This window comes from Hevea brasiliensis, chromosome 2 (genome assembly GCF_030052815.1).
Source record: "Hevea brasiliensis isolate MT/VB/25A 57/8 chromosome 2, ASM3005281v1, whole genome shotgun sequence".
Taxonomy (NCBI): Eukaryota; Viridiplantae; Streptophyta; class Magnoliopsida; order Malpighiales; family Euphorbiaceae; genus Hevea; species Hevea brasiliensis.
In genome coordinates this window covers 47232872-47238871 of record NC_079494.1, presented here as the reverse complement: position 1 = coordinate 47238871, position 6000 = coordinate 47232872, and positions in this window count along the sequence as shown.

Here is a 6000-nt window from a genome sequence, read left to right as displayed (position 1 = left end):
CATTATTGGCCACCAACCATTTACATACTTATAACATCTTATGTTTAGCAATTATTTTTAAGAAAATCTCTTAAACAAATGCTTCATTTCCAAGCTTATATAGCTAATAATGCAAGTATTTAAAATTTCTTAAAATAACTGTCTCAATGGAGGGCCATGATATAATTACCATAATTATACCATTTCTAACTTAATCATTTGTTTGGAAGATTTTGTGATCGGCTTAATTACTATTATGGTCTCACTTTGCACATTATCCAATTGGCATGCATATATCACATACTTGCATACATTCATACACATCTCATGCATACATGGATAAACAAATAATATGGTATGATCATGGACTTTCTAAGGGATTCAATTCTGAGCCACCAAGAATTGAATCAGGGCATTCCTAGGTGTATTTCATTTATTCATTTTATAAGAATTGCTGAAAGAGTACATAATCAACCTTTGATCTTAATCTCCTCCCACTGGTCCCACCAATGCTCTTGACCTCCTTGTTCTTCTTGCAATCCAATTACAATGTAAACCTTGGCATACCAAGGTGAATATACAAGAATATGGACTTTAAAGTCTTTAAATAAATGAAATTATATCCTAAGTTATCATAACATTTATGATACGTGTCATTAAAATAAATTAATTATTTTACATCCCAAAGAAAAATAAAATAAATAAATCCAATTACATTGGTATTTTATTATCCATAATCATCCATCATGCATATTAAAATTTAATAATTAAATAAAATATACATGTTTAAAAATTAAATTGAATATCACATATTCAACTAAAAATTAAATTTGAATCTTATTCAAATAATTTTAAATTTAGAAACTTTTTCAAAATTTAATTCTATGAAAACAATTTTCATAAATTATTTGTGTGATTGAAATTCCTAATTAAACCATATAATTAGGTTTGGGCTTAATTGTGAGCTTTAAATTATACAACAATTGCATAAAAGGCCCAAAAACCAAGCCCAACATGCCCCCTTCAATGAAAACACGGCCCGTGTAATATTTACACGGCCTGAGGCGCGCCAAAACACGGGTACCCCGTGTAAATGCTATCTTCGACATGGGGTGAGGTGCACGAGGGACACGGGCCATGTAGTTGAATGACATGCCCCTGGGCACACGTTAACACGCTCGTGTACGTTGGAAACATGCCTTGGGCTGTGTAAAAACCCAGAACATGGTCCAGGCCATGTTTCTTGCGGTAGTTTGATATTTCTAGGGTTTTCTTGATCCGAACCAACTTCAAATCAACCCAAACTCAACCCAATCACACAATTAAGCCTCAAAATCAATTCTAATGGCAAATATAGTGGCTTTGATACCAATTGAAGGCTAGGAAGCATGGAAATTAGGGCATTAGAACATTGAATTTCAAAAATTAATCTAGGGTTACATTTATCATGCTTGATGAGTTATGTGCCTAATCAATTTTCAATGCCCAAAAGCATACCAAAACACTTTTTAACATGCATTAAACATTCATTTGCCATCAAGAATTGAACTTTAGGAATTTAATTTATTAAACCCTAACTAAAAGAGGGATTTTGAGTACTAACCTCCAAGGTGCACAATTAATCAATCTCTCTTCCTTAGGATGCCTTTAGGACTCCTCTAGCTTGTCCACCATAAGCACACCAAGTAGTACCAATGACAGCCCCAATCTTGACTTACCAAGCCTTGCCAATCACTTGTAATTAGGGTTTTATGCTTTAGTGAGGATGTATAGGTGTATAGGGTAATAGAAACCTTTTCTAGCAATTTTAATTCAAAGGAAACAAGTGTTTTCTCTTTGAATCAATTGAGAAATGAAGAGAGAAGAGTGAAGACCATGGTTGCCGTCCAAATGGAGAGGAAGAAGAATAATTGATTTCTCTTTCTTTCTCTTCCCTTATATACTAAAGTCAACTCTCACTTACTCCTTGCTACATGTCACTACAAGATCCAATCTTGCTTTTGTTTGACTTAATCTCATGAAGCCAAGTGTCAAGCTTCAAATAAATCACAAAAGTGGTATTCCATCATGGGAAAACAAGTGACAAGCTTGTATGGTGCCATGTGTCACCATCTCATGGTGCCATGTGTCACCATCTCATGGTGCCACATGTCACCATGTGAAAAGACCAATTTACCCTTACTTTTTAATTTGAGTTCTCACCCCAAAATTATAATTTCCCTTCTTCAAATTAATTTATATCAAATATAAATTAATTGATTAATTAATCTTCATTAATTAATTTCTCACAATTAAATTCATATTTAAACAATTTAAATATAAATTTAATTTATGCTATACATCCAATAACCTAGATTTGATTTCAAGTCATGCTAGAGACTTTACAATCTTATTGCACACCAAACCTATTTAATTAATTAATTAAACTCTTTATTTAATTAATTAAATCACATTTTACTTGTTGATTAACTTGTGTAGATGTGTGACTTATTAGGCTCATTACTTATTGCCAATGAGAAATGATATTATCTCTTCATATCATTAGAACTCTTACTTACCGCAAATGATTTCTCTAAATTATTTCAGGCATCTCATAGACCATGGTTGACACTATTAGTAGTATGCCCTAGAGCATATCGTTTAGTATGTATCTTGTACATGTTTTATTAATAAAAAGGCATTTTCACTTTTCCGTTTGCATAATGTATTTATGTGTAATAAAAAAGGTCTATTGATATATTGTTAGAAATTCTATTCTTAAGTTGTTAAGAATACGAGTGACATTATTTCTAGCACAAAGTATCATAAATTGGTTCACAATCGAGGATATATAAGGACATGACTTATCCAGAAAGATTGTAATCATGTTTGTTCCCAAGTTATTTATATGAGATGCAAATAAGATGGAATGGTGGGTCTCATGCCATATAACAAACATGATAGGCACTTATGCATGATAAGTAGGCCGAACTAGTGATACTTATGACAAGCACATGGAGTTTACTCTTGTCAATGCATTGTCATAAATCATATCAGTGCACATAATCTTTAGACCTGAGATAACACAGTTATCTTGTATGTAGGTGGTTTGAGTTTGATAATGCTTTCAAACTTATACTGTGTATGGGTATATAGGCATGTGTTGATTCCTACTAGTTATATATGGAGATAGGTGTTGATCAAGATGGAATCTATTACCCTAAGTAAATAGAGATAAAATTCTATGTTCATTTAATTGTTCTTGATGTTTCAAGTTCCTGGCCAGGACACACAGATTTAATCAGAAAAGAGTTTATGATGAGAAAATCTTTTTAATTAAGAATTGGAATTAAAAGAAAACATAATATTCATAGCAAATGGGGTTTGACATAAATCATGACTCCAGCTCAAATTGGGATTTTGTAACAGAGAAATTCTAGTGCATGGTAACATATGATTTTAGGTTTATTTAAAGGTATTCCTTGTTACTGATTGGGTGGCCATGGCATGATATGCTAGGTGTCAACCATGGTCTATGAGATTCCTAAAATGATTTAGAGAAATCATTTATGGTAAGAAAGAGTTCTGATGATATTAAGAGTTAACATCATATCTCATTGCCAATTAGTGATAAGCCTAGTAAGTCACACACATATTAAAAGTTAACATCATATTAAAAGTGTTTAAATATGCAATTGAACACTGAAATCAATTAGGCACATAATGGATGTGGCATGATGCATGAAACCCTTAAAGAAAATTTTTGAATTCAATATTCTAATTTAACAATTTACATGCTTCTGCTCCTTCAATTGGTATTAGAGCCACTATATTTGCTATTTATATTGATTAATATGAGATTTAAATGTGTGATTGGATCAAATTTGATTGATCTATTGCTAGTTGCTTAGAAGAGTGTGGAGGCATCATGCTTGTGCTCCATGGTGTGCATGGTTTTAGCACCACAATGGTGCGCAAGGTATATGGGCTTTGAATGTGTAATTATTGTATGATCTAAGGCCCATCCCATGACTAATTAAAATGTTTAATTAGGAGTTTTAATCACACAATTAAATTTTGATTCAAATATGAATTTTTAAATTTGTTTGAATGAGATTCAAATCTGAATTTTTAAATTTTTTTTGAATAAAATTCAAATCTGAATTTTTAAATTTGTTTGAATGAGATTCAAATCTGAATTTTTAAATTTGTTTGAATGAGATTCAAATCTGAATTTTTAAATTTGTTTTGAATAAGATTCAAATATGAATTTTTAAATTTGGTTGAATGAGATTCAAATCTGAATTTTTTAGTTGAATATGAGATATTCAAATTAATTTTAGTATATATGTTTTACTTAATTGTTAAATTTTAATATGCATGATGGATGATCATGGACAATAAAAGACCAATGTGATTGGATTTATTTCTTTTATTTTTCTTTGGGTTGTAAATTAATTAATTTATTTTGGTGGCATGTATTATAAGTGTTGTAATAATTTTGGGTTGTAATTTCATTTATTTAAGGACTTTAAAGTCCATGTTCTTGTAAATTCACCTTGGTATGCCAAGGATTATAATGTAATTGGATTGCAGAATGATCAAGGAGGTTAAGAGCATTGGTGGGACCAGTGGGAAGAATTCAAGATCCAGTGTTGATTATGTACTCCTTCAGCAACTCTTGTAATATGAATGAATGAAATGCACCTAGGAATGCCCTGATTCAATTCTTGGTGGCTCAGAATTGAATCCCTTAGAAAGTCCATGATCATACCATATTTATTGTTTATCCATGTATGCATGAGATGTATAGGAATGTATGCAAGTATATGATATATACATGCTAATTGGATAATGTGCAAAGTGAGACCATAATAGTAATTAAGCCGACCACTAAATCTTCCAAACAAATGATTAAGTTGGAAATGGTATAATTAAGGTAATTATATCATGGGCCCTCCATTGATATAATTATTTTAAGAAATTTTAAATACTTGCATATGATGTAATTAATTTAAGAGATTTTCTTATGAATAACTGTTAAACATGAGATGTTGTAAATATGTAAATGGTTTGGTGGCCAATAATGGATGTGCCAGAGAACATTAAAATTATTTGCATGCTTACTTGCTCAATGGGATCAACTTAACTAATGCAAGATAACTCAATAATGGATGTACCTGAGATTTTGAGCATTAAGGGCTAGGTAAATGATTGAACCTCACATGAGATGTGATGGGTAAGGAGTTGCTCACTTACAGTTTATTATAATTCCAATAATGGATGTGCCTGAGGATGATCAATAAGACTATAAGAATTCAATCACCCACTAGAAATCCATCCAACTAGGATTTCCATTTCCTATTTTTGAAGTGTAGGATTCGCTAAGTTAGTGGGAGGACCAATTTAATTAAAAGACCATAATCATTTTGGTTAATTACATGATACATTTACTAATTAATCTAGTTATTTTTTGCAGCTAATTTTTTGATAATAATGAGCACACAATAACCACCACCATCCAATATCCTTGCGAGCATACTTGACCATAATAGGTTGACGGGACCTAATCTTTCTGATTGGCTAAGAAATTTAAAACTTGTCCTGAACTTAGAACGTATTGGATATGTTCTGGACTCAAAGGTTCCTGGTCCCTTACCTCTAGAGGCCACTCAAGAGGAACATGATACTTTGGACAAGTGGAAGGATCATGATATGAGAGCTAAGTGTTACATGCTTTCTTCTATGAGTAATGAGTTACAGAAGCAACATGAAAATATGCAATATGCAAGTGAGATCCTCCTTCACCAGCAAGAGTTGTATGGTGAGCACAGCAGGAATGTTAGGTATGAGATATCTAGACAGCTATTCCGTATGAGAATGCCTGAGGGACAGAATATTGGGGATCATGTCCATAAGATGATTCTGTTAATTGAGCAGCTGGAATATCTTGACTTTCACATGGATTTCCAACTATAGACGGATTTGATCCTTCAGTCCCTTCCTGAGTCATTTGGGAATTTTGTGACAAATTTCCATATG